Genomic DNA, 13,568 nt, shown 5'->3' with positions numbered 1-13,568 from the left:
TTTGTGTCCATTGTTTTTCTACACATACATACTTCTTCCAGAATTAAAGCTATAGTGTACATACAGTCTTACACACTGACTTATTTAATTTAGTGATAGGCATTTTTGTCATTAAAATCATTTGTGGGGCCCCTGGGTGGCTCAGTGGTTGAGTGTCTGCCTTAGGCTCAGGGCATGATCCCAGGGTCCTGGGATCAAGTCCTGCATCAAGCTTCTCACAGGGAGCCATGCTTCTCCCTCTTCCTATGTCTCTGCCTTCATCTCTGTGTCTCCCATGAATAAGTAAATAAACTCTTAAAAAAAAAATAAAACCATTTGTAATGGCACCATTATATTTCACCATACTCCTATCTATACTGCATTTATTCATTCCTGTGTTGTGGGACATTGGCTTTTTTGGTTGTTATTATTTATCTGTGATAGAGATCCTTGAATTAAGAACATGGTTAAAATTTCTGACTATTTTTTAATGATTATCCCAAAGATCTTTTTTAAAAAATGATGCGTCTCTTTGGGGGAAAACATAGCTATCAGATGAGTGTGTTCCAAAGATGGAGCCCTCCATGGACAAATTCTTGACCTTATTTCTCACTTTAATTCTATGATTCACCAGTGAGCATATCAAATGCATACTACATAATTTACAAAACTCATTCTTCCTTCAACCTCATCAGCCACACATGTAAGACGCAGAGCCGATCTGGTGGCCCATGTGAAGTGTTGTTGAGTTGTGGTTACTGTGATTAGAGATTCATTGCTTCAGGCGTTGTAGAAATGCAACGCTTTAAGGGTGAGTAACTCTTTCCACAGATACTACCACAGCTAGATAAATGATACCTTGGGAAAGTTATAAATTTCTATCACTTGATTTCAACTGGAGAATGTAATACCACAATGCTGACTCCTCCGTCCTCATCAGATCACAAACAATGATAGACTTTCCATCTGATTCGACATGGCAGCTGAATCTACTGTATCCATTTCTGACTCGGCAAGACTGTCAATCTCACCGCTGAATAATATAAAACCTGCATTTGCCAAGTCTCTTGCTTGCATGCCAGATGGAAGAAAACTGCCACCATAGCCAATTTGAAAGCTTGAGTATCTGATCAGAGGGGGAAAAATCATTATTCTTGTGATCAAGAATGGAAAGAACCATGTGATGATCTATGAATGGTGAACTTATGGAGGAAGAATAAAAAAGCAGGACATGTAAGCTAACAACACAATCTACCTCTTGCCAGACATGGCTAATGAGTATTCATGTAAACATATAAAAGCAATATTTTAATGAAACTGGGTGTGCTCTAGAAAGTATTTCTCAATTCTGCAAAATTGCTATACCCCAAACCATTTGGTAAGTGAGCTTTCCAAGGCTCTGCAAATGGGTCACAGGAAGGGAAAATATACTACGGATGAGGGAATTACTCTGATCAAAGTGTAAATATTTTAGAATGTAAATCTGCACAGGGTAAGACTCTGCTCATTTTTATTTGTTTAGATCTGGCATAGAATCATACATATTTAGGCACTGTTTTTACTGTGTGATGATAATATGATTGGGGTAGCAATAATAACATTTTGAATTTTTATAGGACCTGATAGCCAATGGAGTTGAAGTGTAGCACAGTATGCCAACCCAGAATATGTCATTTTAGCATGACTATTTGGAGCTGAAGTCAATTGAGGAGAAGCAGAGAAAAGTCAAGCTCTCTGCCCTCCCTCTATTTGACTAAAAGCAGAGTATGCATTTGTCAAAGGTTCCCTTTATTAAAAAAAAGTTTTATTTATTTACTCATGAGAGACACAGAGAGGGAGAGAGAGAGAGAGAGAGAGAAAGAGAGAGAGAGGCAGAGACACAGGTAGAGGGAGAAGCAGGCTCCATGCAGGGAGCCCGATGTGGGACTCAATCCCGGGACTCCAGGATCATGCCCTAGCTGAAGGCAGGCATTAAACCACTGAGCCAAGGGTTCCCTTTTACTAGGAAGGACAACAGTTACTTACCAGAGACAGTCCAGAACAGAATCCAGGAAACTACATAACAAACATTGCTCAAATGAGCCAACATCTACCATCCGTTCCCCCCTATATATTTGCCTTCCTATAATTTGCTCATTCTAAAAGCACAAAGCTCTTTCCTTTTGTCTTGTTCATTCACTAAAACATTATTATTCTTTTGCCATGATGCTGTATCAGTCCAAGTTTTGGCTCCCGCTTTGATCTACTCATCACTGGGTACTCCCGTGTGTGTGTGTGTGTGTGTGCGCGCATGTGAGAGAGAGAGAGAGAGAGATGCACATGTCAATATGCTTATCTTTGTGTCTCTGTTATTTTTTTTTAAGATTTTATTTATTTATTCATGAGAGACACAGAGACATAGGCATAGGGGGAAGTAGGCTACCTGCAGGGAACACGATATGAGACTCGATCCCAGGACCCTGGGATCATGCCCCAAGCCAAAGGCAGATACTCAACCACTGAGCCACCCAGGTGTCTGTTATTCATCTTTCTTTTATCACTTTAACTTATGGGGACTCTGGCCAGAGAACAGGAAAAGAAAAAGATTTTTCCCTTGCCTGCAAAGTGCTCACATCTATTATCATTATTATTATTTTGATGTGCACACACACACACACACACACATACACATTACAAAACTCAGAGGTGGATAGACATGAATATTTATAGAGGAGGAAACTCAAATAAGATTCACATATAATATTTCATAGCCAGGAAGAAATGGGTCTGAGATTGATAACAGGTTTTCTCACTTCCTGTCTTTCTACCGTACTTTTGTACACAGACAAAATCCTAAACTTAGCCTCAAGGCACTCATACAAGGGCTTTGAAGGTAGAGCTTCCATGACTCTGACTTACAGAGGTAGCTGGCAGAGATGGTCCATTTGCCAAAGATGGCTTACATGGGCTTTTGGTCAGAATACATGTGTCTAAAATGGTTCCAAGAGGCACTTTGTGATTTGTTTTTTTTTGACCATTGTGGTACTTTATGTTCTAGCATTTGTTTGCCTATCCCTCAACTTTTATTACCTACTTAATTTAGTTCAGGTCCTACTGAGTGACACTCAATATCAAAGCAGACAGTAGAGTCGGAGAGCCGAGGTAGACTTTGCAGGTCTAGGTACCGTGTTTGGGCTGTCACTACTATTGAGGACGTCAACCAAGATGGAAGTTGCTAAAGATTATTGGGAAAATATTTGTGAAACTGTATTGAAGTTCAAGTAGTGAGAGCATAATTTTTTGTTGTGCTATGACCATTATACTATTTTTAAATAATATTCTATGTAGGTATATTTGTGCTTGCATTTGATGTGTTTCCATGTGTCTCTGTGTGTATTGTGCCTATGTGTACATGTCTGTGTGTTTGATATGTAGACATATGTAGATGTATGTAGCGCATGTAAGAGTATGTGTGGATATCATATATTACATGATAGGACGTTCGGAAAATTGGTTAGAGCTGTGAACTCATGGCCTGAATAGTTCTCCTGGTATTTTTATTTTTTGCATGTGAGACATCTTTGTAATATTTGACTTTTTGAGTAGTATTATCATTTGCACATTACTAAAAGTAAATTATTAATAACTTCCTGAGGCATATGCTCTTCTATGAAGTCTTTGCCAAAGAGGAGAGGTGGGATCTTAGGTAACTTGCTTGCATTTGAGGATATTCTAGCTCTGGCCTGATCTCTGACTTGAGGATCATAGGTTGGCAGAACTTGAATCAACTTGTCTTCAATTCTCATGAGTTTGTGCATAACCACCCCTGTAACTGGAGGCTCTGGGTTTCTTCATTTGCTCATTTTTATTTGTTTGTTTGGTGTTCACCTCTTTTTAATAGAACAGCAGGGAAATTGGATTGGAGATGCTCTGGATTTTCCTACCTCCCTTGACTTTCACAACTTGCATCATGGAAAGACTTTCCCCCAATATAGTGAGTGCATCCTGTATGTCATTCCCATGGTATTTGCCAAATACCTCTTTTCCAATGCTTGCCACAATGAGTGTCACTCTTTGTTGTCTTGTTTCACTGCTAGACTCTGATACAGTAAGGACTGAGGCTGTTGTATTTGTACTTGGTGCATGGTACGTGGCCACCCACTAAATACTGGCCTGAAGGCACAGATGAATCAACAGCAGGTAATGGGGAAAGCTCCCAGGATCTCATGCAAATGCTGAGTATAAAGAATTAGTCCTGAACGTGGAATCCTTCTCCTCTGCTGACGTGGCAAACAAAGCCAATTTTTAAAATAACTACATGGTAAATAACATTAGTGGCAGAATTTAGTGGAGAAGTGAGACAGCCCACGTGAAAAAGAACCTCTTTTTTCTATGTGAAGTTTCAGCTTATTTTGCTGAGTGTAAAATTCTTTTATATACTTCAAATCGAAGGAAGGAGGCTGGCTTTATTATAGAGGCATGAATGCAGAATGAGGAACTTTGAAAAAGAAAAGCAGTTGAAATTCTGCATAGAAAATGTTCTAAAAAGCGAGTGCATGCATGCTGTTGTATATTTGGGAGTAAAGTGACCATGAAAAGGAAAGAAAAGAGACAGAAACCTCCTTCCTATTTGTACCAATAAAATGTAAATGTCTGTTATTTCCCTGCGAACATCATCATATTGGATTTGTAGAGCACTGCTTCCTGGAATTTAAAATGCAACAATCCACAGAGAGAAACTATTCCTCTGGCAGCCAAACCTTGAAGGAAAAAAAAAAACCAAAAAACAAAAAACTGGGATTAAAAGCAAATACGTGTGAACAAAAACATTCTTTCCCAACTCACATACTAGAAATCAAACCAATTTTATTTCCAACTATTAGCAAGAAATGCCCTGCCTATTTACCACCTGCATTTTCCCAATAATTTATAATTAGAACTCAGCAGTAAGTATTGATTTCCAATTGATGGATATCATCTGTGCCCTAATAAACTGACAGACCTTCAGAAATCTATCCAGGAAGACCTTTAGAATCCATGACATGCGTTCACCATATTTTATTTAACATGAGAGGAAATTTGCATTTCATCTCTCCGGCTTTTACAAAGCTGCTGTAAATGATTTAGCTTCGCTTTTAGATTTCAGAGTCATTTCATTTCAATTTGGGCGCACTCTTGTATAATTCTTAGCCTTTGTTCAACCAAATGTAGACGACCGACATTTAGCATGTGGAATAACATGTCAGAAATATGGGATGCTTAAATTCACAGTTTGTGGATTCAGTAAAGATGTGGAATAAAGCCTTTGATGCGTGTAAAAATCACAGTAAAATGTAAGTGAAACCTAATTGTAAAATGTAAATGCGGTCTAATTGTTTACCATGCTCTTGTAACTGGAATCCTGCTGGGTAATATGCCACAGCATCCCTTAGGAAGTGGTAATGCCACGTTGCTGAAGTCCGGGGAGGTTTGGCTCTGATAAATGCTATCATTGTTTATGAGCAAATAGGCGGGGCATCTCTGTCAGGAGTGAGATCTTGTGTTTTATGGGGCTGGCAGCTTATTCAGGGCATGGCCACCAAGGGCAGATGACACATTCACACAGAAAAGTCTAGGTTTGCAGATGGGAAGCCGAGATTCCTGTCCTTAAAAGGGAGCTCTGACCAAACTGAGGATCCTCGATGAATGCATTATTTTCTTATTTTTCGAATCTGAGAAAAAACACAATAAGATAGAGAAGGCCTCATCGTTAAATGCTTTTCATTACTAATGTGTCAGTTTATCATAACTTCCATTTAGATTTTTCTAGCAGAATCAAGTATTTGTGTGTGTGTGTGTGTGTGTAGGGGGGTCTTGTTTTTAAGGAAGACAGCAATAAACAGGTTTAATATAAAGTAAGCGCCCTTGAGCATTTCTATGTGGATTTTGTTTGTTTTCTGGAAAAAAAAAAAAAGATCCTATTAGCAGGTTCATTTGTATAATAATCATTCATTAAAATAGGCTCTGAGGCAATGAAATACTGCACTTGAATTCCAGCACAAAGCCTTTAAAAAGCTAAAATGTCAAAACAATAAAACTAATTAAGGCAACAAAATAGCCTTTTCCAGCTTAATGACAAGCTGGTCCAAAAACACACTTCAATGATTTTTCTTTCCTCCAGAGACACTTTAAGTAAAGCAAGGATAGAATATTCCACCATCATTATGGAACCCAGTGTCATCTAGGAACTTAGCCCAACTGAACTGTGTGGCAGAGGAGGTAACATGTCTACTTTTGGCTTCTCTCCCTCCCTCCTCCTCTCTCTCTCTCTCCCGGACCCTCCCTGCCTGTCTTCCGTCAACATTTATGAAGATTTCCATGCTCCAAGTACTATGAGGGGCTAGCACACTGAGACAGCTGTGGATCTGGAAGTCAGGCAGCTGATGAACCAGACCAGAAGACAACACATAAGCTAACTCTAATCCAGGGAAGAAAAGGAACATGTTTTAAGGACAAAAGAGTTGTAAGAATGGTATATAGAACTTCTGCATCCCCTGTGCCTGGAGATCGGATTCAAATTCTGCCAACTTCTTCCAGCAACATCTTTGTAGCAGCAAAAGATCCATTTCAGGATCATGGGTTGGTCCCAGTTGTCACCTCCCTGGAGTCTCTTTGATGTGAAACAATTCTTCATGATGTCTTCAATTTTTCATGGTGTTAATCATTTTTTAAGATTATAGGTTGGTCATGTTATAAGCTATCTCTTGATTTGGGATTGTTCTATGTTTCTGCTGATGATTAGATCCTGATAATACATTCTTAGTTGTGATATTACAGGTACTGGGCTCTTTTTATTATATCCTGTTGGGTGGGCCATGATGTCTCTTCTTCCCACTGGTGGTGGTGGTTACACTGGCATTTGACTTATATATCATCCTCTAAGATTTTCCACTGTGAGTTAACTTTTTAAAGAAAATCCAGATTAATAAATATTTCGTAGGCAGGTATTTTGAGACCACATAACATTCTTTTCCTTGGGCAGCCCCGATGGCTTAGCGGTTTAGCGCCGTCTTCAGCCCAGGGTGTGATCCTGGAGACCCGGGATTGAGTACCCCCTGCATTGAGCCTGCTTCTCCCTCTGCCTGTGTCTTTGCCTCTCTCTCTCTCTCTCTCTCTGTCTCTTATGAATAAATAAATAAAATCTTTTAAAAAAAATCTATTCCTTGCTCGTGTTCCCTCACATTTTAATATCTTTGGATGTTTCCTGCCTCAATTAATTTTTACTATAATGGTTGTCCAAAGATGGTTTTCTAATGCCATTATTCCCTCTATATTTAGTATGTATCCTTACTAGGTGGCTTTGTGTTATGAGGAATAGCTCTCTCTTCTTATTTAAATATCTTTTCACTTATTTATGTCAGTGTCAACATAGAGACTCTTATTTTTTATTTCTGTTCTTCAGTAGATTAGAATCCATTCCCACTATTGTTTATCTTGATTCACAGCTTTTTTTTTTTTAAAGGTTTTATTTATTTATGAGAGAGAGAGAGAGAGAGAGAGAGAGGCAGAGACACTGGCAGAGGGAGAAGTAGGCTCCATGCTGGAAGCCTGATGTGGGACTCGATCCGTGGACTCCAGGATCATGCTCTGGGCTGAAGGCAGGCGCCAAACCACTGAGCCTTCCAGGGATCCCCCTTGATTCACAGCTTTGACCAGTGGAAGCTCCCTCAAGTTTGCTTCTGTGTCTTCTTGATATGACTTCATTATTCTTGGAGCATTTCCTTACTTTTTGGTAACACATGATACTTCAGGTTCCTTTGTACCACAACCATCTGTGCTACAGGAATCATCTGTTTTCCCAGGGGTTCTGGCACATTTAGGGTGGTCTTTGGAAGCCAAGGTTTGGGCGCCTAGACTATCACAGCTCCTTCCCCCTTTCAGTGTGAAGAGTTGGTGTTTATATTAAGTCTGCGCACGTATATGAACATACGTGTACGTGTGCAGTTCTATTTTATATTTACCTATCTTTATTCATAGAAAACCTTGAATTAACATCAATGCCTTCTATTCCAAGCCAACACCACAAGATTCATTGTAGCCTTCTCCTTTCTGTGCTTGTATCTATCTTTTCCGATGGGGAGAATCCTGTCTCTCTTTATTTTAACATTCCTGTATTTAGTTGGTCACTCTACCCTTCTCTGTTCCCATTCTCTGCTCCTCCCTCCCCCTCTCCACCCCAGTCCAGGCTCAGACCTGCTTAGTCTGGTGACCTCCTTGTTCAAGCTTGCCTAATACCTTTTTGAGGAAAGAAGAGACAGAAAGACGGAGGAAGCACTTTTTTTTTTTTTTTTAAAGAAATGAAGAGAATAGGAAGAGGTGTGGTGGGTATTTGTGGTTAACACTTGATATCTTGTTATGTCAGTATGCTTTTATTTTCAATACAGTTGATATTGATCTGATGGCTATTGTGGTTGTTGTGTGTGCAGGATCAGTCAGTGTTGGTGTATAGAGCAGTCCTTGGACTCCACTGTGTAATTCTACTATTCTAGTAGCTCCCAGACACTCATTCAAAAGCTCATGGAACACCCAGGCCTTTCTGATTGTTCTCTTCATGTTCTGGTCTGGTCTAGAATATCCATTAATACTCATTAGGCAGCAAGAAGAATAATTTTGTTTTCCTAATATTAGTCAAGACATAAATTTGAAATTAAAACTAAGTTATCATTAGAGGGAAATCCCTGTGAATCATTGGTCTGTCTCACAGCCACTGCCTCATAGAAGATGGAGGAAGACCCCATTGGGTAGATGTTTGAACTGGGTCTTGATAGAAAGGTTGGATGTAGAGCAGTGTTTCTTCAGATATTTCTTAGAGCATTTATCCTAACACATGGGCTTCAAAAAAGTGTCTCAGGGTCAAATAAATTTGGTGAATATGCCATACTATAAACTTACTTTTAAAAAAATCACAGAAGGCCCTGAGAAGTCCTTTAATAAAGAAATTTGCTAACCATCTCTTTACTCAACTTCTCCTCTACTTGTTTAATGACAAATTTTGGGTGATAATTAATCCACAAAAAAAATATGTTACACATATGAGGAAAAGGAAAAATTTAAAATGAAAAATAGAAAATTGAGAGGAGGTGGGACTTGAGTATTCCAGGTTGGCAGAAGAATCTGGTGGACGGAAGCATGGGCAAGATGAAAAGTCTTGAATGCAGGTGCAACATTTGAACTTTATCCAGATGAATGTATAATAGGAGGCAATTATTATGTTTTCTGCACTGTTTACAGATTTGAAAAGAAAAACAGTTGTTGAGTGTCCCTTGCATCTCAGCTACACACACACACACAACTTTAATTAAACCCACAGAGCTTATATCAACAGGACTTTACTTTTCTGTTGTCTTTAACAGCATGTCTACTAATCCAGGAGAATCTTGCACAGGCAGATAACTTGATTATTCATTATAGGAGCTTTCTAGAAAGACTTCAACTCTTCAGTGGAAAGGATCAACAGTTTACAGAGACCCCAAATTCTTTGAATTCCTTGCCTCAAAAAGTCTTGTCTTGCCATTTCCACTTCAAGGAGATCAAAATAGGCCACCCCAGACTTGCCACTTTGGCATAAGGATTATTCTGAGTGAACATAATTGAGATTCAACAGAAGCAGAGAGAAGCCATCTCAGAGCTTCTCTTATCTAACTAAGAGCGGCAACCTCTGGAAAATAAGGCTGCCATAAATTCCTTCTTTTGGGTAGATTCACTCCCAGAAAAGAGAATGCGAACAAAACTCACCCAAATTCCTTCTCTGGGGGAATTTTATGACCCTGAATGATAAAGAAAGACCTCTCATAATGTGTAGATAGCCATTATCCAAACTTTCTTATCTCTTGGTTGTTTTCCTAAAAACCCCTTTGTCTTTCTTAAAGAAACATATCTGTTTTTCCCTTAAAGAAGCCTTTTCTCCCTTTTCTCTGACTAAGTTGGGTACATAAGCCTTTAACTTTAATTATGTAGTGAGTCATTTCCTTCTGTTGCTGGCTTCCATGTGCAAACAAACATCTTTCTCCTGTTAATCTCTCTTTTCAGTTTAATTCATAGAACCCCATCACTAAGTTTAAGAGAGTAGAGGAAAAGATATTTCCTCCTTATACACTCATGCTAAACTGTTTTATCATGATTCTCCTCAATCCTATTGAGGATACACATTGAAAGAGTGTGGTAAACAATAGATTCAGCTGTGTTCTTTGTGGGTGATAACTGGGGAGCCAATGTTCAACATTCTCTGTATCTATCTATCTATCTATCTATCTATCTATCTATCTATCATCTATCACCCTCTCTATCATTTTATCAGTTAAACCATTTTTTAAAACCAAAAACTGCCAACAGTTTCAAACTTAAATAAGGAGATGGTTATTGAAGAGGATCCTTTAGTGATGCTATTCAGTAATACTTCCCGATTCTCAGTCAGTACTCTAGGTAGAAAACTGGTCTCAGTGTGGCTAGCATCATTTTGTGGTTAGGAGAAAAATATATAGCATGAATAAATGGGACTTGATAGTTCTGGAAGATTCAGAAGGGGTCTCCTCTTCACTACAGAAATCAAAGCTTGGAATGGACCTGGAAGCAGTGTGAGATCGGTAAACTTCCAGGAGAAGGCTTGCCTGCCTTGCAGGCTATAAAAGAAAGCCTATTGAGGAAAAAAATCCCAGACAGGCAAGTCTAAAACATTTCAAGGAGGAAAAAGAATGTAAGTAAATTGCTTACGCATCCAACAAAACAAAGTGACAGTTCAACAAACCACAAGAACCCAGAGTTATTAATTTTAACTTAAACTTAATTCAGTGGATGCATCTTTTCCCTTGTAGCTTCATTTAGAAAAAAATATTAATTTGAGAGAGAGATAGTAAGAGAGAGCACAAGAATGAGGAGAAGGGTAGAGGGATAAGCAGATTCCTTGCTGAGCAGGGAGCCTGATGTGGGTCTCAATCTGCTCTTGCACTGGAATCTTCAACCTTCAATTCTTTATTTTCCTAATTGTTTGAAAAAAAAAAAGATGACATGGATACTGTTCACATGAAACAAGTTTTTCAGGTTCTTAAAGACATTTAAGAAGCGAGCATGCACACATTGTATGTTTGCAAACTTGGGGAGTGATTATTTTAGCAAGAACATTGTCCTGATCATAAGACAAAGACAGGAGCCCTGACACTATAATATGTTGTTTGACTATTTCTGAGAAGATAAAAAAAAAAATTAATCCATCATATTTGTGAGATAAAAATACCATCTTACTAATATACATTACATTTCTTTGGAAAAGACTCTCTAACAAAATAGAATGATTACCCAGCTTAAACTATTTAGTGTTTATCTACTTTTTACTTCTTGTATCATGTGTGGTTTGTTCACATTCTGCTTTTATTTGTCTCTTAGGTTATTTATATTTTATTTATTAGCTTGTGAGAACACTTTATATAGTAAGGAAAACACCCCTTTTTATCTCATGCATGTACACACATTTTTGCCAGTTTCAGAATGCAGAATTTTTATGTATTTTTTGTATCCAAATCTCTGAGCATTTATTCTAAATTCCTCTTATGCTTTATTTATTAATTTCTGTACAATGACACTGCAGTATCCTGAAATTAGAGAGTAATATACATTTTTGTTTTGATTGGGTTGAGTTTGGTTTCAGTTCTGTTGAAACTGAGGTTTTATTTATTTATTTATTTTTTAAAGATTTATTTATTTATTCATAAGAGACATAGAGAGAGGCAGAGACACAGGCGGAGGGAGAAGCAGGCTCCCTGCAGGGAGCCAGATGTGGGACTCGATCCTGGATCCTGGGATCACACCCTGGGCCGAAGGCAGACGCTCCACTGCTGAGCCACCGAGGCGTCCCGAAACTGAGGTTTTAGTGAAAACTGTAAAGCTATTTTAGCTGAAAGAGGTTTTATAGCAAAATGGAAGTTACTAGAAAATATAAGAATAGTAAAATTTTGGAGTTTTAGTTCATTCAGTTTGATTTAACCAATGTTAATTCACTGCTGCACAGTGAATTAACAAAGATGGTCTTTGGATGGATCTTTGAAGCCAGTGGTTCTCAGCTTTGGCTAGACATTAGAGTCTCTTGAGAAACGGTCCGTTTTTCTGTTGTCTGGGCCCTCCTTCCAAGGAATTTGATTTAACTGGTCTGGGTGAAGCATATGCATCAATATTAAAACAAAAACAAAAGCAACTTCTTAGTCATTTCTAATGTGCAGCCACAGTTGAAAACCAGTTAATCCATTTTTTTTTTTTTTTTTTTTTTTTCATCTCTAGAAGTAGAAGCTAAGCCTGGGCAATGACTCTGAACTTGGGAGCTTAGGTAAATGCTCAGGCGTCCTGATAGTTGGCCTAGCTTGCTTTCTCATGGAATCATGGGCAGGAAGACTTGAGGACCATTTCCCTGGCTTTGAAGGCCACCTTTTCCTCTTCATGTTGGTGAGCAGTTGGTTTCATGATTACATTCATTCTTTTTCTAGTTCCTTTCCTGCTGTAACTGTCCTGTCAACGCTTTGCCTTAATATCCCCCCACCCCCGTCAACGTCCTCGCCACATGTAAAGATAAGCAGACAGACCTAGAAATCTAAATATTTATTGTACATTTTCATTGATTCTTGAAGTTCTGCCCTCCTTTTCTTTCTCAGAGATTGGCAGTGGATTGAAAAGAGACGTGGGATGGGAAACAGATGGATGAGGGAAGAAATGGAACAAGACATGGGGACAAGGCGACAGCAGAGCTAGAGCATATACCAGAAGGATCCACTTCCTTCTGCCTTAGAGTTTCTTGCTCCTTGCCAATGTAGTGAAGCCCTCTTAAACCCTGAGATGTGGGGGGAGGGAAACCTTTGCCAGAAGCAGAGGGAGGCAGGGGCATTGATTTATGAAGCTCAAGTGCTGAGAGAGTTGATGATGATAGCACATTTTCTACATTTTCTAAGGCACTGTGACAGCTGGTACGGTGTCTCGAATCATCTGCATTCTGTACATTAGAAACAAAGGTAGCCTTAGAAAAGTTTTACCCGACTACTTTGACTTCCAAATAAGATGAATATTCCAAGTAAATAATCCAACTAGATGTTGATGCTGTAGCAATTTTATCTATTTTATTTAGTGTCATAAACCCAGTACTTAGAACATCCCTTGACACACAGAGTTGGAGCTCAGCAGATTATTTGTTTAATGAATGAATGAATATCAGATCCAAGTCATAAAGCCAGATTCCCCCAGGGGGTTCAGGCAGGATGAAAAATGACTGAGTAGCAGGATGCTCTGGACATCAAGAATCCTATATGTATGTGTTCTTTATTTCTTGTCTTTTATATTTTACTAAAATGCCATGTTAGGCAAAGTGTTGAAGACCACATTTGGCACAGAGCAGCCATTCTGTGATCTCTGTACATGGTCACTGTAGTATTTTTGTAATTCGTGAATTTAGATTATGGTAAAACCAAGCCCCTTTGAGTACTCTTTATTTCTCAATGTCATGAGGGTTTCCACAGGTTGCTTAGATCGTATAGCCCAGCGTTTCAAAGCTGGATGAGGCCTGAGAGATGATAGGCACAACCATCTCATTTTTGAAC

The sequence above is a fragment of the Canis lupus genome, chromosome 11 (assembly GCF_011100685.1).
Source record: "Canis lupus familiaris isolate Mischka breed German Shepherd chromosome 11, alternate assembly UU_Cfam_GSD_1.0, whole genome shotgun sequence".
NCBI lineage: Eukaryota > Metazoa > Chordata > Mammalia > Carnivora > Canidae > Canis > Canis lupus.
This window is presented reverse-complemented; position numbering follows the sequence as displayed.